At 39.7% G+C, this 27,904-nt stretch overlaps 1 protein-coding gene and 1 pseudogene across 9 annotated transcripts in view; both read right to left on the reverse strand.

Moving 5' to 3' along the window:
* Bicd1 (BICD cargo adaptor 1) overlaps window positions 1-27,904 on the reverse strand; it is a 235,010-nt gene that overhangs the window by 191,254 nt on the left and 15,852 nt on the right. The window lies entirely within an intron of this gene.
* On the reverse strand, window positions 17,419-17,518 carry LOC120888711 (U6 spliceosomal RNA; annotated as a pseudogene).

Here is a 27,904-nt window from a genome sequence, read left to right on the forward strand (position 1 = left end):
TTTTTTATTCTCTATTCTTAATGCTCAAATACTGTCAAGTGGGTACTAATCTTAAGATAAAGAGATATGACCATACACACCTAGTATACAGCACCTCATATACAACCAAAAACAGTAATAGCCAGGCATGTTGGTACATGCTGTTTATTCCCAGGTACTCTGGAGACTGAGGCAGAAGGATCACAAGTTTGAGGCCGACCTTGGTGACCAAGCAAGATCCTATCTCAAAGTAAATAAAAGGGCTGAGAAACCCAGGCGTGGTGGCACATTCCTGTAATCCCAGGAGCTTGGGAGGCTGAGACAGGAGGATCAAGAGTTCAAAGCCAGGGGCTGGGATGTGGCTCAAGCGGTAGCGCGCTCGCCTAGCATGCGTGTGGCCCGGGTTCGATCCTCAGCACCACATACCAACAAGGATGTTGTGTTCGCCAAGAACTAAGAAAAAATAAATAAATGTTAAAATTCTCTCTCTCTCTCTGTCCCCCTCTCTCACTCTCTCTTTAAAAAAAAAAAAAAAAAAGAGAGAGAGTTCAAAGCCAGCTTCGGCAACTCAGTGAGACCCTGTCTCTAAATTAAGTATAAAAAAAGGTTGAAGATATGGCTTAGTGATTAAGTGTCCCTGGGTTCAATCACCAGTACCAAAAGAAAAAAGGGCTGATAAAGTACCTCAGTAGTAGAGCACTTACCTAGCATGTGCAAGGTCCTAGGTTCAATCCCCAGGATTACAAAAAGCAAAACAAAACAAAACAAAGTACTGCATACCACAAAACACTAAAGAAAATGTATCTCTCACATACACCTATATATGTGTGTGTGTGTGTGTGTATATACATATTTGTGTGTATATTTTAAATATGTACATGTTTATGTGTTTGTACATAAATAATATATATGTATAATATGTGTGAGTGTGTATAAAAACAACACAATTTTCCATGACCAGAATTTGCTTGACCACAAGCAATTTTCAAATAATTTATGAAGAATAAAAAAAAGCTGCTTCTGGGACTGTGTCACAAGCAGTTTTCCTGGTTGATCTAAGCGAGTGCTCTGTAAGCACACATCCCCTGCTTGTGGTGGGTAACACCCTGTAAGTTTAGGGAGGTCATCATGATATCATTAAAAAATGTAAACCTGAGAGGTGGTTAATAGCTCTCTAGAAAACAGTTTTGGAGTCCAGAACACACACACCAAAAAACTGAAAATTTAGGGAAAATGATCCCGGGGTTCAGTCTGAACAGCTCCCAGAATGCTGTTCACAATGATCAGCAATGTTCTCCCGGAGTGCCCCATCTCGAGCCAACAGGGTCTGTGGCACAGCCCTTCAATTACAGTAAGCATGTCCTGAGATCTCAGCAATGTGATAGCTGGGAACCTGAGCCCCAGCTAAGGCTGCCTTGGCTGCATCTCTTTATTAATTCATCCCAGAGCGGGCTGAGCCATGCTGGGGAGCAGAGAATATGGCATTGTGTCCTCCCTGGCAAAGGCAGGACAAGCACAGGCATTTCACACACAGACAAGTTTGTCCTGCCATTCACAGAGAGCTGTTTAGCCACTGCCAGAAATGTGGCATGCCTCAGCACTGTGCACAAAACCCCTAGAGGAGCAGTCATTTTTAAGTGCAATTTTATTGCAAAAAAAAAAAAAAGACCAAGTCTGCTGTTGTCTCTTTGCAAGTGTCTGATGATCTGTCTCTGTCACAAACTTACAGGGTCTACTATTTGATTTCCAATCATCAGGGTAGACCTCAGAAGAAGAGTTCCCTCTCAATGGGCCACAGCAGGGCTATTTCAAGACCTCACTATATTTAAAGATGCTATTTGTCCACAGAGACTTATAAATCACCCTCCAACATCTCTCCGAAGTATGTGCTGGTCTGCAGCATGGCTAGATATTTCCAGGTGGGTGGGAATCACTGGAAAAGCTTGGGACATCTTGCCAGGCAGATCATTTAAATGATTCAGGGTTACATGTCATAATAAAGGCAAAGAATTTTTTTAAAAATTTTAAGTCTCTGTTATAAATCCCACTTAAGGTAAGTGAATATATCTTAATACATCAACAAATGTTATTCCCAGTATTGTTTCTTGTGTTTTAATGCAGCTGAAATATTAAACTAAGGCATTCTTTTTCCTGTATCATGGGGATTGGGGAGTTCAAGCAGATATACATACAAGAGAAGGGACTCTACTTTGCTACTCTATAGCAACAATCACAATCTCCTTGCATTTAGGACTTGCTTTCTCTGTAGAGTTTAAATTTTTTACAATAACATTAAAGATGATACTGTTAGATGTTCTTATCTCAAGAGAAGAGAGCTGTATTTCCCTCTTCTGAGAATCCTAAAGCAATGAGTTCTTGAACTAGATATGATGCTTTAAAAAAAAAAAAAAAAAAGAGCTAAAATCCTCAGCCTGAACTTGAATTTTAATCTCCATAGCTGGACAGCTGAAATTCTCCTTTTGCATATTAATTAGATTTAGTCTCTCTACCTTATGGTGCTACTATTCACAGATGGTTACTCCAGGGATGGATGCATCTCAGTAACAGTTGGAAATGCCCCTGGGTAATAAAGAATGTAAATGATTGCTTGTGCCTTTGAAACAATGCAATGAGGCTGTTGGTGGATGACCGGGTACAGCTGTGAACCTAGTTCACATTTGCTTTTAAGCCCTTATCTGCACTGTGGATTAAACAAATTTTAAAATATGTCGATTAACTGGGGAAAATGTCATTCAAGATACTGGATTTTAAAAAACATAGCTTAATGAAAAAGCAGCAGCCTTTGAGACTAAGACAAACAAAAAGGTTGACTTCACAGATGCTCATTTTTCTGCCTAATTGCAGAAACAATGTGGGGTAAAATGTTGTGAACCCGAGGAAAGCCTGAAATGGGATCTATTTAACCGGGTATAGGATGAAATAGAAAGCTTATCAACAATCCATTAGTACAGATATTACTTAGTATGTGTGCCATGGTTTGAATAAGTGTTTCTCAAAAGTCCATGTGTCAAAGGCTGGATCCCCATCTCATGGTACTACTGGGAGGTGGAGCCTATGGAAGGGAATTCAGTCATCCGGGATGTGCCCTTGAGGGGTATATTGGAGCTCCTGACCTCTTCCTCTACTACATGCTCCCACCGCAATGTACTGGCTGGCCACAGGCCTAAAAGCAACAGGACCAAGCAATACCGGACTGAAACCTCCAGAACCATGAGCCAAAATGAACTTTTTCCTCTTTTTAACTTGATTTATCTCAAGTACTTATTACAGTAACAGAAACTTACTAACACAATATCAGGATATGAAAGAGTCCATACAGGGTATCAAAGGCTTTTCTGTTCTTAAGAAACTGAAAATCTACTTCAATAGAAAAAAAGTTCATTCATACAAGACAGTTCATAATCAAGTAGTGGGTTATAACATAAGCAGTAGAGATGATAAAAGCAAAGAAATCGGGGGTGAGGGAGAACATTATGAGTTGTATTCATTGGCTTGGTACAGAATGGGGTCTTGAGGGAGTTAAGGAAGAACTATTTTAATGAAACTAGCAAAGTCATAAGAATGAGCACAAATGTGACAGATAAAGGAAACACTGGCTGCCAGGAGTTGAGGGCTCACATAGAGAAATGGTGAGCACAGCAGGTCAGACTGAGGGCCTTTACCCCCCAGGCATGAAGAGGGTGCTGGCAAAAAGAAGAATTTAAGTGGTATTTAAAGAACTGATCACTAAGCCCTGGGAAACTCAGTGAGATCCTATCTCAGTAAAAAGAAAAAAGGGAAGAAAGAGGAAGAAGAAGATTTAAGCCCCCGCACTGCAAAACAAAACTACACAAATCTAGCCCACATGGCTGTGTATTTCTCTGCCTATGTTTTTACTACACTAATTAGGTTTTATTTCTTTAAAAGAAAAACAAATAAAAGTTATGAGATGCCAACCAAAATAACTCCATCAACAGGAAAACTTATTCTAAAAACATTGCTCAAACCTCCCTCTCCCCTCGCCAAGGATTGTGCCTGGCAACCATGTTTATACACACAAATCTTTCTCCTGGTTATAGGACTATGGGTTGCCAGCAAACACCTAATTCAGGAAGGTTCATCAATTTTTTTTCTCTCCCTGGCAGCTGGAATTGGAATTTTAAAATGCTAGTCTCTGCTGACTACTGAAACTAAAGACATGCTGTTCACAGGACCGTGAACCATCCATCAAGGCCACTGGGAAGGAGAAAAGGGCTAAGTGGAATCGGGGATGGAAGGAGATATACAAGCAGAAGTAGGGATGTCAGCCAACATCACATCTACATGGATCGCCAGACAGGGTGCTGTGACTCAGTTGCTCTGCTGCTCTTCATTCTGCTGTCCCTGCTGCCACCCCTGGCATTTCTAGTACAATCTCTCTGTCTCACAAACTCCCAGAGGGAGGATATGATCAAGTTTATTTGATCTTGCCCCAACATGAACTAACCATCATGTACAGTTAGAAGCCTAGAGGTACCTGGCACCATGACCTTCAATCCATCTTGCCTTGCAATAAATATTTACTGCACTTTACTGTGCCTGGGTTAATGTGTGCATGTCTCCAAAAGAATGAACGATGTAAGTGATTTAGGCTAAGCTGTACCATAATCCAATAGTCATATTGCATACAAGTAGTTAATGAGCTGCACCTGCTGAGCAAGCAGGCAAACAGCCAGAGGCTCCAGAACAGTCAGAAGGGCTGTGAGGGCACAGACAGAAAGAAGGCAAGTGACTGTCCCTGGTGGAGTTCTGGGCAGGCTCCATCCCAGGCAGCTACAGCTCTATGTGAAGGACTCTGGGAGAACAGGGAACCTGCTGAGAACATGCCACACTGTCTCCTGCTTCGTGCAGAAATTTCCATCACATAAATCTCAGTACTCTTTGACATCGCGGAAGTCACATCCTCAGGAAACAACGTCTGCTACCATCCTTCCAAAAACCCCACCACCATCTGTTTTGATACCTACACTCAAGATATAAGCCAGTAGATCCTATTTTTTTTTTTTCCCAAGGGCGGGCTGAAACACAAAAACTTACCAGAATTGCTGGGAAGCATGGTACAGTTCTATTAAGGTTACAAAGAAGAGCTAGAATGAAAATGACAGGAAAATATTCAGCAGAAGGGTCAATGGATTGGCCAGGAGTCTTATATGGCTTCTTCGCTATGGAAGGGGTTCTTCTCTTCAGACTGTCTCTGAATGACCACCTGCCTATTTTCATCTATTGTGTAAGAGACCAGAGTGAGATATCAGACCATCACACACTCAGCACTGTCACGGGCCAACAGTGCAGATCTGCACAACAACTCAGGTACCATTCCCATCTCTACTCTCCAAAGCTGTGCAATGCAGCAGCCTAGGACATGTCCTGTCCACAGCACAACAGAGCAACTGTGTGGATTCGTGGAAGTTAAAAAGGAGGGCATCTGAACAGCTAGAGACACATCCTACCTAAGTGTCCTTTCAGAGCATGGTTCTCTCTCTCTCTGTTCAGCATCCAAGCCCATTTCTTTTAATCCATCTTCATCTATTTGACTCTAAAATTGAAAAGGCATCTCCTAGGGTCTTCTGTGTGTACCAAAAAAAAAAAAAAAAAAAAAAAAAAGCCCAGTTTAAATTCTCAACATCAGGGAAAAATACAAGCTTTTTGCTTTTTTCTATTCTCCCCCCCTCCCCTAATTCTCTAGATAAAACTTTTAGACAGGCCAAAAGAAGCTATAGGTACTGCTACTGTCTGAATGTTCATGTCCTTCCAAAAATGATAGGTTGGAGCCTAATACCCAATGGGATCCAGTTAAGGGGTGTGATAGCATTAGCAGGTGACTGGGTCAACAGGGCTCTGTCTGCCCGCATGGTTGGGACTAGCACCCTTACAAAAGAGTTTTAAGGGCGGCAGTTTGCTCCATCCCACCAAGTGAGCACTCAACCTTGGAGGAAGAGAGGCTTCGTTAGACATTGATTCCGCTGATGATCTGACCTTGGACCTTTCAGCCTCCAGAACTGGGAACTATACATTTCGTTGCTTATAAATTACCTGGCCTAAGGTATTTTGTCATAGCAGTTCAAATGGACAAGACAAGCACCATCAGGGAATCCCAAACCAGTTATTCTCTCACAGAAGGATCACATGACCAGAATTCTCCCACATCAGCTAGGTCAATGTTTTGCCTTAATTCTTGTTCTGCATGTCTTTAGCTCTAATCTTCTTTTTCTTGGTTCACATAGCACATCTAAAGCCCCCTACTTTACTGTTCTACATTTCAGTCCGTTTCCTGGTACCGTGTCTTTGACAAAGCATACAAATTTAGCAACATGAAATTGTATTTCTTGAATTCAGAAAAATAGTTTCTCCTACATACAGAAACATATAAAAAGAAGGCTGGATTAAGTTGTGTGACCTACAGAACTGATTACAAATTTGTAAGTTATGTACAAATACAAGAACATACAATTGTATTAATACCATCCTTTATAAGATAGCAGCCCATCAGTCACAGAGGAAATCTTTATTAATGACCAAAACTAACTCCAATATTACCCAAGATATACATTTAATACATGTTTGAGGCATCATGATTCTTTACTCAGGGGAATCACGCTGTACATAAAGGGCTTACCCCATAAAGCTGAGACCAAGGAAACCCAGCACAGTATGGGCACCATGTATGAAATGCTTACAAATAACCAGTGTTCGTCGCTTTCTAGATAATTCCTGCTTCACCTTTTTACAATTAAAAATTTTTTACCACATTAAATTTTATTATTTTTATGAGAAAAAAAAAAACACAACCTGTAAACATTCCTATGGGAAGGCCTCATGTTTGTATGGAATGATCAGTCAGAAAAGCTCCTTCCTGCCTGCCCGCTAGCTGACCCGAACAGGAAGCACCACACAGTAAATCTGATACGCCTTGGGTCACAATCCAAGGACTGGGGAGCTTTTACCCACTCCGGGCCCATTGAAGCTTGAGGACACTCTTTCATGTGCATTAAACCCACAGGGACTGATGCACAAAATCTGAATAGACATATATTTTACCAAAAGAATCATATGATTACCAAGAGGTCAGTGAAGGAAACAGTGAGAAAATCACATTCTCTCCTCAAAGGCAGGCTCTCCAGCAAGCCAGCTGCCAGGCACCTGCTGGGGGCGCATGGAATCTAAATTAATAGGAGCTCTGCTTGATTTGAATATAACTGCACCAGGCTCTGAAACCCAGAGCACCTATCTCCATAACACAGGCCTGTCACAACTGGCCACTCCAGGGACCCAACATTGTACTTGGCTGGAAATGGCCAACATATGCTCTTCAGGTTCTCTCTCTCTCTTTTTTTTTTTTTTCTGCCTTTCTTTTTAAAGCCCCATCTCTGATTCCAGCGAGCTTGCTTGCATGCTTGCTTGAACACAGGGGTTTGCACCCAGGGCCTCTCGCAGGCTATGGACGCACTCTACCACTGGGCCACATCCCCAGTCCTTTTTGCTCTATGTTGTGATCCTTCTGTCTCGACCTCCTGTGTACCTGGGATTACAGATGAGTGCCACCACGTGGGGCTTGATTGCTACAGTCTTGACATAGATACTAATATCTTTCTCAAGGTTACTGTCAAAACTGGCTGACCTGGAGCCATTCTGTATCTTGGAAAGCTTCCTTCTCTACTCCAACCCATTAAGTGTTAATTTTATTCCTTACTTCCAAGTTCATTGAAGACACTTCACATCAGAAACTGCATTTTATGCCCACATTAGCTAACTTACTGCATACTTGTTCATGCTTCTAGAAAACTTACAAAAACTTTTCAAAAGTTTACAAAGCGAACCTAAAGTGGCCTTGAATCCAATGTTTAAAAAAATTGATGAATAGTCAGGTGAATAATGAACTTGAATGATTATTGTTTTATATTTATCCTTTCCTTTGGTTTTCTAACATTTCCAAGTTTCAATGAAAATTTTTCCTCCAGGCTACCTACAGAAGGACAGATGTGCGTAACTTTATTGTGCCCATCCCAATCTCAGAAGAACCAGACTCATCCAAAGGAGACACAAAGAACTGCGGACACTCTTTGTTAGAAAGTTGAGAAGGTGGAACAGTAAGATGCTGGGGTCACATTCCAAAGACCATTTGGAAGCTCAGAGTTATCAGGAGATTCAGCAGCAGATATGCAGAGGAGGAGTGGGGATAAGTTATTCTTCCAGAGGAGGAGAAAACTTGCATAGAATGGTGTGAACTTCATCAGGAGCAATTTTACATCAGACTTTTATCAGCTTTAAAAATAAGTTTGTTCTCGGTATAGTTTTTTCATCAATACTTCAAATATTACAGGAAACAAAGGTTCCTTCCTTTGACCTTATCAAGATGGCTGTTAATCAAAACAGAACAAAGAGATCTTTCAAACTCATTGTTGAGCCAGGCACATGGTACACACCTCTAATTCTGCCACTGGCGAGCTGAGGCAGGAGGATCACAAGTTTAAGACCAGCCTCAGCAAATCAGTGAGACCTTGCTCAAAATACAAAATAAGAAGTACTGGAGAGAGCACTGAGCTCAATCCCCAGCACCACCACCACCAAAAAAAAAAAACTGCTGCTGAGCCTGGCAGTCATGACAACTGCCACAACTGCACCACTGTGAAGGGAGGCAGCAAGGACCTCCCTAGAACAAGCAACCACCTTTCTCCACATTGTGGAAGAACATCACATACTCAAAGCCAGACTCTTTGTCTTGACCCAAAGCTTATGAAAGAACAAATGTCACAAGCCCAGCTCTTCGCCAGAAGCTTTGAGGATGGCCTGGCCCTGAAGCCAACTTGAATGATTTTAATCATAGATTGTGTAACCTTAAATTACAAAGAAATTCTTCTTGCTAAATCAACTATCAAGAAGGAAGAAGTTTAACTGTCTGATAATTACTCAAATATCCAAAATGGTGATTTAGGGGAAAACAGCACTCCACTGATCTTGTACTGAAATGAAGAGCTATGGATGTCAGGATTCAGAGTTCTCTGCTCCGGATATTAAACACACTGAATTTGCCCCACTCCCAAATTAGGAACATAACAGATGCTAGCTCCAGGAAGGACCGGCTCCTTTTGTTTTTGTTTTTTGTGTGTATGTGTATGTGTGTATATACTGGGGATTAAACCCAGGAGTGCTTGATCACTGAATCACATCCTCAGCCCTTTTTATTTTTTATTTGAGACAGGGTCTCACTGAGTTGCTTAAGGCAACTAAATTGCTGAGTCTGGCCTCAAACTTGTGACCCTCCTGCCTCAGCCTCCTGAGTCTCCTGAGTTTATAGGCATGCCCACTGGGCCCAATTTCCTTGGCTCCTTTTGACGTAATAAGAAGGCTCCAGGGACTCTGAAGGAAGCTAAACCTGTAAAATTTCTGTCTTTTGTCCTAATGTGCCCCTTCCCCCATTTAAAAGCCTTCCTCCTCCCAGAATTCCTTGAAAATAGAAACTTTGAAACAAAATAAGCTTCTTCTATCTTCCTTCAAAGCTGGTTTCTGGAGCAGGGAGCCTTGTGGTCCAGCCTCTTTCCTCCCAGGTGGTATTTGAGTTGCCCAGTAATGATTTCTGTAAATCTCCCCATCTGGCTGCTTCCCAGGCCCCGTCTTAATAGGCCTGGAGGGTCTCTGACTCTTGAAAGTGTCCAGCGTTGTTTCCACATACCACTTCTCTCCTGATCCTTCTCGTGGCTCTGACTGTGCTTCTCTGGCCCTTTCACTGCATGGCCTTCCTGTCTGCCCAAAAGCACTACTGCCCGTCAGGACTCCTCCACACTTCTTTTCCTTCTTCATCTGATAACTCCCGTGACTCACTCACCCCTGGGACTTCAAGAACTGCTTATGTACAACGCTTTGAAACCAGGAATGCACAACCACAGGGAGACACATATCTACAGTTCCTCATTGTTACTTTTCTTGCTTTTTCATCAATCAGTCTTGAGATTCAGAATGTATTTGCACTTTGCCTACTCACTATCTCCACTTTGATGTGAGTTCCCTTTCATGCTATCTGTGCAAAACATTTTTTTTCCACTTCATATCAAATGTGGCCTAGGGATGTAGCTGAGTGACATAGCACTTGCCTAGCATGCACTAGGCTCCAGATTACATCCCAGCACTGAGGAAGGGGGGGGGGGGAATCTCAAATCTTTTCTCCTGGGTTCTGTATGAATTTACAGCATCCACCTACTTCCCCAAGTAAAAACTTCAGAAACCATTAAGGATATGAAACATTATTGGCCAATATATAGTAGTGACTATGTCACAGTAATGATCAACAATGTGTAAGAAAAAAATTTCAAGATTGGTAATTAAATAAGCCTGATGAATAACTGTTGACTTACATTAGTGGCATGATTAGGAAGAGTGAAAGAGAAGAATAATGTGTTATGAGACAGCCTTGATGTGTCTGGGTATGCCATCTGTAAGTATAATTAAGGAGATCTGACTAATTCTGCTTTCCCTTCTCAACTCTAAGTTGGACTAGGGCAGGACTGTTTGTATGCCTAGCACCTAGGACAGTCAACACTGGCTGGATTCATAGTTGCTAACACAACTGGCTGAAAACCTAATCACTTTCTACTTTGACTTTCAGGATCAAAGCAGACTTGCAGAAAGCCAATGGACAATATCAGTCTAATAGGACCACAAACACTAAAAAATACCTAATAGAACAAATAAAACCTCCTCAGTTTATCATATGATGACCAGAAATTTCTCTATCTCACTAGACCCAAGACTCAGATTATGATAATGAATCTCACCTTGGCAACACTATAAACTGGCCTTGAGGGTCATTTATTATTTGAAAAGCCCCTTCCAAAGATGAAACAAAGCTAAAATCTCTGATACCAATTAAGCATCGATTGATCAGGAAGGTATGAGAAAAACAGAGAGGTCTAACCAAGATCTCAACTCTGAAGGGCCGGCGGCACAGGCAGGAGCACAGGAAAAGGAACATCTTTGAAAGCATTCCACTCAAACACCTGAGGAAGGAGAAACCCACTCCCAGTTCTCTGTGACCAAAACTGACAACTCAAACTGGATGAGCACTATAAGAATTATTCATATACAAAGACAAGTGTTTACATCTGTCATGACACAAGTACACAGAAAATAAAAATCTGCTTGTGAAACTTTTTCCTAAGCCTTCCTCGTTAAAATTTTACATTTGTAGAAATACTATCCACTCCAGCCTTAAAACAAACAAAAATTTCTCTCTAGCCCCTCAAATCTAACCGATCAGCAAATCCTATCAACTTGGTTATGTAAGATTCTGCTCAAAAACTGCATTCTCTGTGTCAAGCTACTGGCTCTCTATGCTACAAAGGAAGTCTCTGTATTAACATGTATTTTAATAATATATTATAATTATTTTAGCATCTCCTTCCTCCTTCCCTCTTGGAACTACTTAAAGATTTTCAGGATTTCCTGTCTAATAACTAGGCTTAAAAAGTATTCAGTAAATCATAAGCTTAGAAAAAAAAAAAAAAACAGGAATTGGAAACATGAGCATAGGATTTTGACAGCAAAGTCCTTTGGAAGCTGGGTGTGGTGGTGCATACCTGTGATCCCCGTGATTTGGGAGGCTGAGGCAGAAGGATCACAAGTTCAAGCCCAGCCTCAGCAATTGCCCTAAGCAACTTATCGAGACCCCATCTCAAAAAATAAAAATGGCTGAGGATGTGGCTCGGTAGTTAAGCACCTCTGGGATTGATTTCTGAAACAAAAAAACAAAAAACCCAAAGATGAAGCCTTTCATCCCTCCTACTTTAAGCCTCTCAGTTGCCTTTTCCCTACCATGTTTTGTCAATTTCCGATCATGACCTGGTGTCACAGCACCTTCCTCATGGTTTCCATGGCTGTAGCTGTGGGCACTGAATGGATGTACTAACTTTATCACTTTCTTACTTCTTTGTTTTTCCCTTATTCTGTTCCTTATCAGAAGCAAACACCACAACACAGATAGGTCCAACACAAAGAACCGAACTATGCAGAGATACTGTATGAATAATGGTGCTGATTAAAACATTGACAAATATTAAAGAATACTGCTTTCAAGCAACTCAGGTCTCCTACGTCTAAGCATATGACTCAACAAGGCAACTCTTTCCTCGGTGAGAGACCACAGCACTGGCCCCTCCCTATTAATGCTATTGATATCTGTCCATCAAAGTAAATGGATGACCTCATATTTGAATATAAAAGAGGAGAGCTCAGAGCTCTGAAGTGACTGATAATGCAGTTCTGCTCTCTGCTGCAGAGGGAAAGTGATTTGGATTAATATTTGAAATCTTAATCTTTATGAAGGAAACAAGAGCTTAAGTTGCTACATAAAAGGTTTCAGTGGATGACAGAGATCTTGACATTGGTGTGCAAGTAGATAGTATATTAACCTATCTTGATTAATGAAAGCAATTACCAAGTGCTGTTACCATAAGTGGAATAATTCCACTAAATGACGTCTCTGGGTAATTCTTCATTTAGCCCAGATAAAGCCAGAGGTTATTTGAAAAAATATTTCCCATATCTAAAAATGAATGTTTTGCTAGTTTAAACATAATCTTTGGCATTTACACCCACTACAGATTTATGCCTTTTGTATATTCATTACTATGTATGCAAAACCATTTTCAGGAGTGAGAAAGAAAAATCTTACATTTCACTAGGAAAAAAAGCTATTCTCCTATTATGGCATGCTAATACTCACCTTGGGAAGAATAACATGTGAACTCAAGATTTTATATATGCAATTCAACTACTGTGAATTCAAAGACAAGCACAACAATTTATTTACATTTAAAGTTATGAAGGATTAGAGAACTAATTATAAAAGACAAAAATTATTTATAAGACCTCAGGGTAGGACTGGGGCTTTAGCTCAGTGGCAGATAGCTTGCCTGGCATGCGTGAAGCACTGGATTCGAACCTTAGCACCACATAAAAATAAACAAATAAAATTAAGGCATACTGTCCACCTATACCTACAAAACAAAACAAAACAAAAAGACCTCAGGGTAGGGAAGAATTTTGTAAAGACACAAAAATATCTGAACAACAAAGGTTAAATTGATAAATTCAATTACATTTATTATAAGTGGGAATTTTATCAAACGCTACCACAAAAAAGAGTCAAAAGACAAACTACTGTGAATGCAAAGAAATATGCAACATACAGGGGATGAAGGGCTAGGATCCAGAATATATATAAAGAACTCCTAAACGTCATGAAAAAGTAAGATAAACCTAACACTTCAAATGGCTGAAGACTTAAATGGCTATTTTGTAGAACAGGGAATCCAATTAAATGGATTAAGCAAACATGAAATGTTGCTTAAGCTTATCAGTAAACAGGAAAAAAAAAATTCTACTAGGATAATCATACCCCCACCAGATGAGCACACCTTAAAATCTAACCATATCCAATGAGAAATCCTTATGCACTGCTGGCAGGTATATAAATTGGTATGATCACTGCTGTAGTTTGGATCTCACGTACCTCCTCTACCCACCCAAAGGCCTGGGTGTTAGAGGACTGGTTCCGGGCTTGGTGCTTTTGAGAAGGTGGTGGAACCTTTAACAGGTGGGCCTAGTGGGAGGTATCCAGGGCAGCAGGGGTGTGTCCTTGAGGGAGAAAGTGGGATGGGGAGGAGAGATTCCTCTTTCTCCCTTTCTGACAAGGTTTGCCCTTCTGCTCTATCCCACACCCTGCCATGATGTACCTCCAGAGGCCCAAACAACAGGGCCAACCAATCACCAACTGAACCAAAACCATGAGCCAAACTAAGCCTTCTCTCTTAAGCTGATTGTCTCATTTATTTGTTATTGTGATGTATTAGCTGACTTACACAATCACTTTAGAAAATACAACCAGGTTGAAGACAGGCACGTTCTACAACACAGTGATTCCACTCGCAGAAATTCGTGAACATAGATAGGTACCAGGTTATATGTATAAAATGTCCAGAGCAGCACTGTTCATAATAGCCAAACCAATGAAAGCAATACAAGTTCACCAACCAAAGAAAGGAAAATAAACTCTGGTGCAATGATACAAAGAAATACTATACAGGAATGAAATAACTACTGCTACAGGGAATGAGCTAGAGATCCCACAAAAAGTATTATTAAATAAAAGACATTATGAAAGGATATATACAATATTATTCCATTCATGTAAAGTTTAAAAGCAGACAAAAACTAAACTATGTGTGGTAAAACTGTAAAGAAACCAAGAAAATTATTAGGACAAAATTATGGATAAGGGTTGCCTGAGGTGAAAGGAGATTCTAGGGTGCTCATAATATTATATTTCCTTCACCAGCCTGGTGTCTACATGAAGAGCTTATATTATTTGTTCAATTGTGTGATCATGTTTGTACACTTTTTCTGTACTTTTCTTCACTTTTTTTTTTTTTTTTTGAAAAAGTGAAACATATAAGACCAAACATTCTGGGGCTGGAATGTAGCTCAGTGATAGAGCACTTGCTGATTAAGTATATGCAAAGCTCTAGATTCAATAATAAAAATTTAAAAAGGAAAAAAAAAAGAACAGACATTCTAGAAATAACAAATAGCAAGGAGGTAGGGGCAGAAAAAGAACTAAAAATGTAATCAGGTCCGGCATAATGGTGCATGCCTATCATTCCAGTGACTCGGGAACCTGAAGCAGGAGGATCCCAAGTTCAAGCCTAGCCTCCCAACTTAGTGAGACCCTGTTTCAAAATAAAAAGGGCAGGGGATGAGGATGGTGGTAGAGCACTCCTGGGTTTGATCCTCAGTATATCCCTCTTCAAAAACAAAATACTGCAAGAGTCAAATATAAAGCAAAGGCTGTTATAATGTGCCTTTTGTTATAAAAAAAAAAATCATGCCATAGATACCAATAAATAATCATTTTAATGTGAAGAATGAGCAGACTATTAATTTTACCAATAAAATTTTGGATACTTATGTATTTCAATAAAAAGAGTTCTAATCAACTCTTTTCCCCTTTATTGTTTACTAGAAATGTTAGTCCTCATTTTCAATGAGTTCACTTTGCTTTTTCTGTATGTCAGGTGTTCTCAGATAACAAAGGTTCTCAAAATGGACTGCAGTTGAAGCCTTCACGTTACACTATCTTCCTGTCTAACAGAGCAGGTTGAGCTATGTAGGACTGCCATATTTGATTATTTTTTACCTACAAAAACAGCAATTTTATATGATTCACCCTAACAGGTGGCCTCCGCAGCCTAAGCTGCACACTCCTGCCCGCGGCATGCCCCTGCCCATGTGCTTAAAGAGCTGACAGTTGTGCAGAACAACATGAAGACGCCCCTGGTTTTCTTGATAACTTTTCCTCCATATTTAAAAGGAGTCCACTATCTGCTTTTTTTCAAAAAAAAAAAAGATGAAGCAGTGATGAGATGTACACAATTTATTAAAGTAGACTATGATTTAGCTCACGCATTCCACAAACATTTATTGATCACCTACCATGTGCTAGGTCCTGGGGACAGACAAAAACAAGCAAGACAAGGATCACTGATTCGTGAAGCTTACAAAGAAAGAGAAATAAAAAGGGTAAGAAAATCGGCATGTCCAGGAAAGTGCATTCAAAGAAGGAGCCTCTAACTCACATTTCTCATCGGGTGTTAGAAATACAGGATTTCACCTTTGCCATATTTTTTCCCACGAGTTTAGTTTAACAACAACACATCAAATCAAAGGCAGACATCAGGACAAAGAGATCAGAAATGTCAATTCAGAGTCAGCTGAATAATAAGGTCCTGTATAATTCCATTTTCTTGATTTTAAATTGGTAGCTTATAAAAAAGGAGTGTAAAAGAGCTAAACGTCGTCTCTTTGAATCGTACCTCCTAGTTAAAGCGGCAGATGGCGTGCCTTATGTTCACAGAAGGAGAGCCGAGCGCTAGCAAAGGTAACTGCTCTGCCAGAAGGAAAGGAGCAAATCAGAAAATGGCTCTGAACTGCTGTCCCCTCCAAAGGTCAAGGATGACTGAGCTTCAGAGACATACGGAATGACAAAGGTAACTAGTGTAATGTTCTCCGGGGTGTTTTCTTTTCAAAATCAAGAAAACGTACTGGTCCTGAGAAAGGTCTCCACTACACTGAAAACCTATTGAGTCTCCTATCACAGAATTTAAGGTCCCATGTTTGACCTAGCATATACCATGTTGTTAGTGCAGTTGTTGAGGACTCTTTTTTTATTTTATTTTCCCAGTTCTGCTTCCTTAAATGCCCAAACAACACGCTTAGGTATGTAACATGAACACTGGGAGAATGAGGAAATATAAGTGTTATTCATCCAAAGAAACTGAAGCCCGGCCATAATCCATATAAGAATTGTAAATGGTTATACAAGGCCAAAAAAAAAAAAAAAAAAGCATTCAACCTTATTAGTAACTTAAAAATTTTAAATAGTATGGAATGCCATGTTTTACCTACACAATAGGCAACAATATTTCTAAGAAGGTAATGAATTTCTATCTACTGTGTATACAGGCCATTAGTGCTTGAGATTTCAAATAAACTCCAGCATTTTTCACAATTTCCATTTCTAATTGTATGTTTCTCCTAATGCATCCTCAGGACGATATCAGACTTCAAAAGGTCAGGTCTGGGAAGATTTCTAATAGAAAATGAAAGCGCCATGAAATGCTTCTTGAAAAACTAGACCATTTTGACTTGATTTATTAGCATTTCATGATGAAATTGTGCATTTTTACCAAAAGGATACTACTATTTCTACCTTCAAATTGGAATCCAGAACTCATTATTGCTGCTGCTGTTCTGTGTTTAGCCACATAGTCAAAATCAAAAGCTTATGGCCAGCCATGCAGCACACACCTGTATTCCCAGGAGGCTGAAATAGGAGAATTTCGAGTTCAAGGCCAACCTCAACAACTTAGGGAGACCCTGTCTTAAAATAGAAAATAAAAAGGGGGAGATGAGGAAGAGGAAGAAACTTCTATGAAGGTAAGAAGAGAAAGGAATAAAGGATACTCAAATCCATTGATAATCCTCTCATTTATAGCCTTTTTTTTTTTTTTTAATATTGGGAATTGAACCCAGGGGTGCTTTACCACTAAGCCACATTCCCAGTCCTTTTTTTAAATTTTGAGACAGAGTCTCACTAAGTTCTTTAGGATCTCCCTAAGTTGTTTAGGACCTCACTAAATTGCTGAGCTCATCTTGATCTTGAATTTGCAATCCTCCTGTCTTCAGACTCTAAAGTAGCTGGGATGATTGCAGGCTTTCACTACAACACCCAATTTATATACTTTCTTTTATTAGACTATAGTGAGAGGCTTATAGTCCCCAGAATGTACAAGAGATCTCAAGAGCATATTCCTTCTAGCTCACTGAAACTTTGCACTCTTTGACTAACATAAAAATAGAGAATATTTCTTGGATTTATGTCATCCTTGCACAGGGGCCATGCTAATCCGCTCTGTCTCATTCCAATTTTAGAATGCTGCCCCAGTGAGCACAAGATGTTGCATTCTTGACTTTGGGGCATTTTCTACAATACTACCTTTTCATGAAGTTTCTCTGCCAAGGAAACAAAATCCATCTTCGTCAGAGCAAAGGAAGCCAGTACACCAAGAAATTCTCCGGGAATATAATCATAAACATTTAGCATTGTTTTGAATATGAGAAAAGGAAAAGCTTTTATCTAGGAGTTTTTCATAATCTCAAGAAAGAATTCACCCGTCATTTATTTTCAAGGAAATGCAGCGCTTCTTGGAAGAAACCAGAGGATCCTGCTGTTAAATCAAGACACACGCAGGAAAAAAAAATTATGCACTCCACAATAACATGGCATGGAACACAAAGGAGCGGTACTTCTCCAGCAGGGACAGGGCCCCTCAACACAGGGACTCCTGCGGGGGACTTAATTACAGCGCAGCAAGGGGATCCACCACAAAGCCAGCAGCCACCTTCCAGGGCCAGTGCAGACCTGGGTCCTCCGTGCAGGCACAGATGGCCCCACGGCTTCTCCTCTGGCAGGAGACCCTCTAGAAAACTCTGAGAATGGATATGTGACAAAAAGTTTTTTGCTATCAGTATTTTTTAAGAGCCCTGTGCCCACCATATGCTCCTGTAAAAGTTATCCTTAATTTGAGAGTCAATCGTCAAGGATTTACTGAGCCTGAACTATGTGCCAGGGACAGGAGAAAGGACTAAAGCAGCTTATCCTCTAGTTTAGGAACATGGATTAAACTCTGATTTAATTTAAGGGCTTTTGATTTTTTTTTTTCCACCATGCTGCAAACACAAAAACAGTAGAGGAGACACCATAAAACCACTGCGCTAAAATTAGAGAGAAAACAAACACAAATTTACAGAAAGAGAGTTCTATCCACAGAAGAAACCTGGCCTCTGACACAGGGACGTTGCATTGAAATCTAATTCAGTAGCAACGGTCACTGGACCCTTTTAAAGCAGTCACCATAGCAACCACAAACAGGACTACAGCACAAACAGGCAATTAGCCCTCAAATTATGAAGCAGTGACACAGTTGCTAAATTATAGCACTGAGTGCATTCTACCTTGTAAGAAATTCTAAAGAAAATGAAAATTGAACCCCGTGCTTACTAAAGAAGAACCAGGCTATATCTTCCATATTGTTTTATGAAACATATATGTAGCTTTTCTGTATACGAACCCTACCTTCAAGGTCATGCTTGAATTAATAAAAATCACAAAATTCTTCATTCTTATGGGCGTATATACAATAATATCACCTATGTAATTTAGAGTTCATTCACAGTTTACCTAGTAAGTAAATATATATAGTATATTATATATACACACACACACACACACACACACACACACACACACACAAACTATGGAAATTGTAAATGAACTCTAAATTACATAGGTGTATTATTGTGTATATATATATTATTGTATATATATATATGTATACATATATATACACATGAAGACACAAACACACATATTTATAATTAATATCACTCTGAACTAAGAAAGCACTGCTTAGTGAGTTGAATCAACAAAGGTACAGTTCTTGGGTAACTAATGAACTCATAACCAGCACTATTTAAGTCTACCCTATTACTTCTACCATGACAGTATTAATATTGTTATTGTTGTATTTTGTTATTACTATTAATAAAAAAAGTTTTTGTTTTATTTTAGGGTTACCAGAGATTGAACTCAGGGGCACTAGACCACTGAGCCGCATCTTGAGCCCTATTTTGTATTTTATTTAGAGACAGGGTCTCACTGAGTTGCTTAGCGCCTCGATTTTTGCTGACACTGGATTTGAACTCATTCCTCCTGCCTTAGCCTCCCAAGCTGCTGGGATTACAGGTGACTGTTTTCTTTTTGTGTTTTTGGTTTTGGTTTGGATTTTGTTTTTTGTTTTGTTTTGTGTTAATTTTTTTTATCTCTATTTATTTGTTGTTTTTTTTATGTGGTGCTGAGGATTGAACCCGGGGCCTCGCTCGTGCTAGGCAAATGCTCTACTGCTGGGCCACAACTCCAGCCCTTGAGTGAATTTTTTAAAAAAAAATTTTTTTTTAGTTGTAGACGAACACAATACCTTCATTTTATTTGTTCATTTATATGTGGTGCTAAGGATTGAACCCCGTGCCTCACACATGCTAAGCAAGTGCTCTACCACTGAGCCACAACCCCAGCCCCTCATTTTTCTGTTTTTGAGATGGGGTGTTACTGTGGTGCCCAGGCTGACCTCTAATTTTTTATCTTCTACCTCCACTTCCTGAGTAGCTGGAATGACAGGTATGCATCCCCATACTCAGCAAAAATACAAGTTTGTAAGTTACATTGGCTGCCTTGAATTTTGCTTTCATCACTAACTAGACAAATCACATAATCCATCTGTGCTGCAACTTCCCCATCTAGATCATGGAGATAATAATAAAAACAAAGACATTGCAAGCACTACCACGAGGCACAGTATTTAGCACAATGTTTAGTATGTGGTGAGTAGAGAACACAATTTATCTCTTTTTCCATTTAAACATTTGGCTTCCTCTCCTAACTGGTAAATAAGGAATCTGAATTAAAACCCAGGTCTCATTCTAAATTTTAGAACACTTTCTATAGCTATACTGCCAGGAAACACCCCCCAAAAGTCCATTTAATCAAAGTACACAACTGTCTCATTATTATACAGTAACAAAAAGTAACCTTCGTCACACCTGCTGACACTGTATGGCCAGGGCTTTATGTGATGTCAGATAATGAGGGCCGGTGCTTCCAGCAAAAATATTTCACCACCTAAACATTACCTTGTTCTCTTTTTTTTCTGTTGTTGTTTTTCCTTCTTTAAAAAAATTATATATCTGAGTAATGAATTACTTTAGGAAATATTTCAGAGTGTTACTTTTAAGTCACAAAAGCAAAATAATTTGTTAATGAAACAACTTTAACCCATGAAGGGTTCAGTGAGAAGCAGAGTCATGCTACACCAAAACAGTGTCTCAGCTCCAGGTACTAAGAGCTATTTCTGGAGCCATAAACAAAACTCATTTTTAAAAGCTTCTAAACAAAGAACCAGGATATACCTCTTCATTTCATAAGAATACTCAACCCTGGCACAAAGTGGTCCAGGTAAGTTTGGATGAATATCCTAAAGAGATTAGACTAGAAGACCAAGGTCCCACAAAAGGGAGAAGGTAGGAGATGCCCAGTCACTGCCCTTTTCTATTTCCTCTCCCACAACCCTCAGAATTCTCTCATCAATTCATTTATTCATCAAGATATCATGTTAGGTACTCACGATAAAAAGCTCAATAAGACAATAAAGAATCTGGCAGAGAAAACAAAATGAAAACCAACCATCACAAAACAGTGGAGCATTACAGTTGCCAAGGATTTCTCAGGGGTCACAGAGGGACCCCTGCTGACCAGCACTGAACATAGAATTAGGCAAGATTATATGCCAGGTACTCCCGTCAACATTATGCCATTCAAAAATAAATGCCGCTGGGCACCATAGTACATGCCTATAATCCCAGCGGCTGGGGAGGCTGAGGCAGAGGATCTTGAGTTCAAGTTGACTCAGCAACTTGGCAAGGTGCTAAGCAACTCAGTGAGACTCTGTCTCTAAATAAAATACACACACACACACACACAAAAAAAAAAAAAAAAAAAAAAAAGGCCTGGGGATGTGGCTCAGTAGTTAAGTGCCCCTGAGTTCAATAAATAAATAAGTAAAAATTAAATACCAACAAAGGCTTACCAAGCCTCACTGTAGAGGAGTGAGTGAGGTGTTATTTCTACTAGTCACATTTTTTTACTTTAATTCCAGCTTCAGGATATATTTCTGTCCCAGTCTATATGTTCCTGTTTGCTCTCTGCTCAGTAGACAAAGAAATCAAGGCTTCAAGATATAAGAGGCAGAACTGAGAATGAAATTTGGGTCCTCTTAATGCAAGTCCAAGGATCTTTCTTCTGCACTATGATCCTCCCTAAATACCTCCCCTTTCCCATTCTCCACTTTCCTTTCTCCTTTATTTCTCTTCCCTAGATGGGTAAGAGTGTCAGCATCTCAATCAGAAGTCAAAACTCAAATGTCAACAAGTCGGGGATAGATGATGTAAATGAGAGAGGCAGGCAGACGGGAAGATGATGTGCAGGAGACGGAATGGCGGGGACGGGGCAAGTTGGAGGTTCATGCCCTTCCTGAAGAAGGAAACTCACTCAGTTCCAGCCCTCTCAGGCCAGCCAGAAAATGTCACCCCTGGGCTTTGTGAATCCTTACAAATTTTTACAAATTTTGAGAGAAGCTTTAAATCCAGATTTTTATATCACTCTCCTTAGTTAAAAGAAGGAGGAAGAGAAAGAGGAGGAGGGGGGGATGGAGGAGTGAAGAGGAGGAAGAGGAGGAAGAAGCTCCTGAAATCAACTGTTCCTCAATCCCAGGGCTGCATTCTGGCCCTGGGATATCAGTTTGTAATTTCTTCTCTAGAAGAGAGGTGGCCAAGCTTGCAGGTATGGCCCTCTGTCACTGGGTGTTTCTCTTGTGAAGTTTAACCATCAAGCAACCATTGCGAAGCAAACCACAGGACAGATGTTGTCAACAGACTTGATTCTAATGCTGAGGTGTTATGGAGACAAGTGCATTGAATAGCGGTCACAGTGCTGAAACGATTTAGACATCACAGCTCCAAAATCCATGAAGTGTCTGACTCACTTCCTTGATATCCTACCACGCAGCTTTTTGGCTTCTGCTTAGACACCCCATGACCCAACTGGGAAGTCTCCCCTGGGGTACCCTGCTAACTCACTCTGCCCTTAGTCTTGACCGAAGACCCAGCTTCATATTAAGTTGAGTTCTGTATCCTTGTAACTGCAACCCAATAGTCCCTGGATCATTACACCTAGAATACAATATTCCAGAAGTGATAAGGCAAATTTTATCATCACATTCTGGACAGTGTTTCTGCTAATGCATACAATGCTCACATCAGCTTCCCCTCACCTCCTGCCAGTACTGGGGATTGGACCCAGAGGCACTTTTACTGAGCTATATCCCAACCCCTTTTTTTTTTTTTTTTTAATTTATTGATACGAGACAGGTTCTCACTAAGCTGCTGAGGCTGGCCTCAAACTTATGATCCTCCTGCCTCATCCTCCCAAGTCTGGGATTACAGGTGTGCACCGTTGCACCAGGTCCCCATCAGCTTTTTTACCCAGCCTGTCATACTTGCCTCCCTGCCTGTAGCAACCCCTGCAAATCAACAAAGGCTTACCAATCCCCACTCAGAGGAAAGAGTGAGCTGTTATTTCGACTTGTCACATTTTTTACTTTAATTCCAGCTTCAGGATATATTTATGTCCCAGTCTCCATGTTCCTGATCTAGAGTACATACTTTGCTTCCCATAAATAATTATTTTAACTCTTTGGCTTAAAAAAAATCCTGACATTTATTTTAGTAACAGAATGGAGTTGGTTTCACAGAATGTTAAATGAATATGTCTGGCTAGTTTGTTTGACTTTATAGGAAGAAAAATGACTTAACATTTTAGCTTTATAATAGAAATTAAGAAATTTGCTACAAATTCAATGGGTATCATGAAATGTTGCCAACATCAGTCCAGTAAATTACATCATAGAACATTACAACTATAGAATGATGCTTGTTTTTCTGTCAAAGTCATGAATCCTTTCCAAATGATCTTTGTCTTGGCAGACTCATTTTTAAAAACTTTTTAAAATATCAAAATTGGGATCATAAGAATTTTCAAATTCAAGTAAATAGCCCATGTTTCATTTCCTAAATTGATTGGTGAAGTATTATTTTATGGCTTCATTTTCTTATTTTTCTATCATCTGATTTCTTTGCATTCTTCCCAGCTCCTTATAAAGTAACTAAGAAGCCATCCTGATTTTTCTCTTTCTTTTCCACAACAAATTCATTAGCAAATTGCTTAGCAAATCTTTCAATAAGTTAACGAGGCTCATTTCTTACGCCCAAGGAGACACCCCCGGCACCCCCACCCCCCGCACCACCCCTGCCCCAGTCCACATCTCTTACTTGGACTATTGCAATAGCCGCCTAACTTGATTCACTCTCCGTCTGCAAGGATAGCCAGAGTGATCTTTTAAAAACATTTATCAGATTACATCACTCCAGTGGCTGCCTGTTATTAAAACAAACTCCAGACTCTTTCCAGGGCTCAAGGACCTGATTGCTGTCCACCTCTCCATGAACTTCTCTCACATGGATTCCTCTGATCCAGCTGCACCAGAGTCCTTGGGGGTTTTGGGTGGCTGTGCTGACCCCTGGGGATGCAGGAAGGTATCACTCTAGATCATGCAGTCCCATAACATACAGGGATCACTGTGCCCCAGCACCAGTAACATCCATGTTTGCGTTTTTCAAAATAAAAACTATTTAATTTGTTCTTTTTAGATATACATAACAGAAAAGTGTATTTTGACATATTATACATACATGCAGTATAACTTATTCTAATTTGCAAGAAAAATAAAAGGAGACACAGAGACAAGATGCAGAGACAGGAAAAGAAGTGACTGTCCCTCCAAGCAGACACGTTTATTTATAGTTACATTAGGTCATTAGTACCATGATTGCATTATTATTTAGTAATCTTTTAATCCCAGGTGCTGGATAATTAAGATCAAAGTCCAGGCTGATTACTGGACTGATTATCTGGCACAGAGGCCTTTTCTCTAAGGACACTGGGTTGGGTCTCTGATTAACTTTGTGATTGTGGGATGCTTAGTGACTAGGAAGTTTCTACTACACCTATATAGTTATCTTACTAGCTTCCAGGAGAACTGCCGAGCATTCCAAGCTTGGGAAACAGAGTGCCAGTTGCCCCCTGGGAGTTTGCTCACCAGAGGAATGCTTCCCTGTGCATTTCTCGGTCAGAACACCTACAAGTCCCTGTGTGCCTGAGATGAAGGTCAAAACTGATAAGACTCTAACACAGAGTTTCCTCATGAAGGACATTGCTAGAGCAGCCAGGTATCCTGTGTCTTTACAAAGAAGTTTCTCAGCAGTCAGGCATTCTGTGTCTTTGCACAGAAACTTCCTAGTCACTAAGCATCCCACAATCACAAAGTTAATCAGAGACCTCAACCCAAACACAGAACCCCTACACTAATTAGGATCCCATTCTTGTGGTTGAAGATGATGTACAGTTTCATTGGTCATGTATTCATATATGAAAATCGTTATTCATTCTACTGTCTTTCCTATTCCCATGCCCTTTCCCTTCCCTTCATTCTCCTTGGTCTACTCCAGTGAACTTTTATTCTTCCCTCCCTACCACCCTTATTGTGTGTTCGAGTCTGCATATCAGAGAGAACATTCAGCCTTTGGTTTTTTGGGACTGGCTTATTTCACTTAGCATAATAGTCTCCACTTCCATCTGTTTACCAGCAAATGCCATGGCTGAGTAATATTCCATTGTGTGTGTGTGTGTGTGTGTATATCACATTATATGATAAAATATTCAACGTCTGTAGTCATTAAAGAAGTGCAAATTAAAACCAAACTGAGATTCTATCTCACTCCAGTCAGAATGGCAATTATTAAGAATACAAGTGATGGGCTGGGGATGTGGCTCAAGCGGTTGTGTCCACCAAGAACTAAAAAAATAAATATTAAAAATTCTCTCTCTCTCTCTCTCTCTCTCTCTCTCTCTCTCTCTCTCTCTCTCTCTCTCTCCCCCTCCTCTCTCACTCTCTCTTTAAAAAAAAAAGAATACAAGTGACAATAAATGTTGGTAAGGATGTAGGGGGAAAGGTTCACTCATACATTGCTAGTGGGACTGTAAATTGGTACAACCATTATGGAAAGCAATATGAAGATTCCTCAAAAAACTTGAACCACCATATATGAATATGTGACCACCATTTGACCCAGCTATCCCACTCCTCGGCATATACCCAAAGGACTTACTACAGTGATGCAGCCACATCAATGTCTATAGCAGCTCAATTCACAATAAATAAGCCATGGAACCAACCTAGGTGCCCTTCAACAGATGAATGGATAAAGAAAATGTGGTGTCTATACACCATGTCTGCTCTTCTCACAAACACCACACTCATTCACACAAGATCTTTGCTTTCGCTTTCAGCCCAGGACACAATTTTCCCAGCTTGTTCCTTCTTACACTTTGGATTCAATTCCAATGTCATCTCCTCTAGAAGACCATGCCCAGACCTCATTTCTAAAATTGCCTCCTCTACCAATCCTGCCAGTCTTATTCCTTACCCTGCTTTATTTTCTTTTTAGCACATATCACTATGTAATATTATTTATTCATTTGCTTACTCTTTTTTTTTATTTTTCTCCTTCCCCAAAATTCCCTAAGAGCAGGAATTTTGTACCCCGACCACCTTAATGCCTCAGATTCAATCCTCATCAACAGAAATAAAAAGAAAGAAAGAAAAGAAATCAACAAATCAGTATCTATAATAATCATCATGTGTGAAATAAATATCTAAAATATTTTTTTTCTTATTTAGGATTAGAGATTTAAAAAAAAAAAAAAACAACTTCAATTTGGGAGGACAGTGATTATTTTTTCCTATGTCAAGTTTCCCTTTTCCGGGCTGGGGATGTGGCTCAAGTGGTAGCGCGCTCGCCTGGGTTCGATCCTCAGCACCACATACCAACAAAGATGTTGTGTCCGCTGAGAACTAAAAAATAAATATTAAAAATAAAAAAATAAAAAAAGTTTCCGTTTGGGAGTTTTGTTTTGTCTTTTCCAGTGCTGGGGATTGAACTCAGGACCTCAAACATGCTAGGCAAGTGCTCTGCCCCTGAACTACATCCACAGCCCTGGGAGTTGCTTTTACATTTCACAACTTTTATATAGTACAGGGAGATATGGCAAGTTTAAAACTAAGCTAAAAACTAGTCACCACCTAACTCTCTCATAAATTTTGAAAGGGTGTTTTTTTTGTTGTTTGTTTGTTTGTTTTGATGAATAGAGTATTTTAGTCAAGCTCACAGTAAAGGTGCAGTTTCTCCCTAGCTCAGATAGTCATCAAAGCAAGAGAGGGCAGCCTCTGAGGGCGCCCAGAGAGAGAAGCCCCCCTCGACTTTGAGAGGATCAACCCCTGAATCTGCTGGAATACAGAACAAACATCACCTTTCATCAAAAATACACACCAACATATTTTCAAGACCAAGAAGAGCTGAAACAATGGATTGTTATTTTTTTTTTCTTTTCAAAATCACACTTTGAGAGCACTACATCAGAAGTTCAAAGTAGAACTGAGAAGTGGACTCAGAGACAAGTGACAAGTGAGTATGTTGAGGATTACACCCAGATTTTAAAACATGCTTTTATTTAAATGTCTGAAACCTATGCAGACCAAGATTGAGCATCTTTACTGGTCATCTACCAACCCTCCTTTTGGTCCTGTTGCATTATTTTTTCCAGACTGTTTGGAGTCAACTTTTGTTTATAGTATCTATCACATTTATTTTATTTCCCTATGTAAATCCAATGTGTCAGCCTTGTTTTATAATAATTCTCAGTTTTATATCCTGCCCAGGAAGATGCCCTCCACACTGACATTTAATAAACATTCTCAGGAACTTTCTCCTTATTAGAATTCATTCTTTAACGATCCACTGAGTCCTTGTGTTCTAGGGTAAAGTTAATGAAGGGAAGAGGAAAATATAAGATGAAAGAAAATATGTAGTATTAGAATAAGACTGAAAGACTCTTTTTTTAATATATACTTTCTTAAGTTGTCTATGGATCTTTATTTATTTATATGCAGTGCTGAGAATCGAACCCAGTGCCTCATACATACTAGGCAACCACTCTACCACTGAGTTACAACCTTACAACCTCAGCCCACGACTGAAAAACTCTTATTTTTTAATGTTAAAGAGAGGGGGGTTTTTTTGTTTGTTTGTTTTGTTTTTTGGTTTTTGCAGTGCTGGGCATCAGACCCAGGACCTTGTGCATGCTAGACAAGTACTGTATCACTGAACTATATCCCTATCCCACAGAAGCAGATTTAAAAGTAACACTAAGTTACTGAACTTTTCATTACCATATTGTTAATATTAAGAAGGAAAACAAAACCACAAATATTGATTTAACTGCAATGGGATAAAAAAATTAATTTTAACTTAGGTAATTATTTCATGTGAGCCTTTTCCATAAAAGCTGTAAATTTCATGGGATTCTAATATAATTTGTACCTAAATAGTTAATAGAGAATTACAGTGAACAGTTATTTTCCACTGGTGGTATAAGAATAAAAATAACCAAAGGGAGAATTTTTACAGAGCTACATATAATAATAAATTTCAGATACTTGTCTAAGTTAGAAATGTCCTTGCTCACATACCACAAAATGGATGATTGGAT

Source organism: Ictidomys tridecemlineatus, chromosome 6, assembly GCF_052094955.1.
Source record: "Ictidomys tridecemlineatus isolate mIctTri1 chromosome 6, mIctTri1.hap1, whole genome shotgun sequence".
NCBI lineage: Eukaryota > Metazoa > Chordata > Mammalia > Rodentia > Sciuridae > Ictidomys > Ictidomys tridecemlineatus.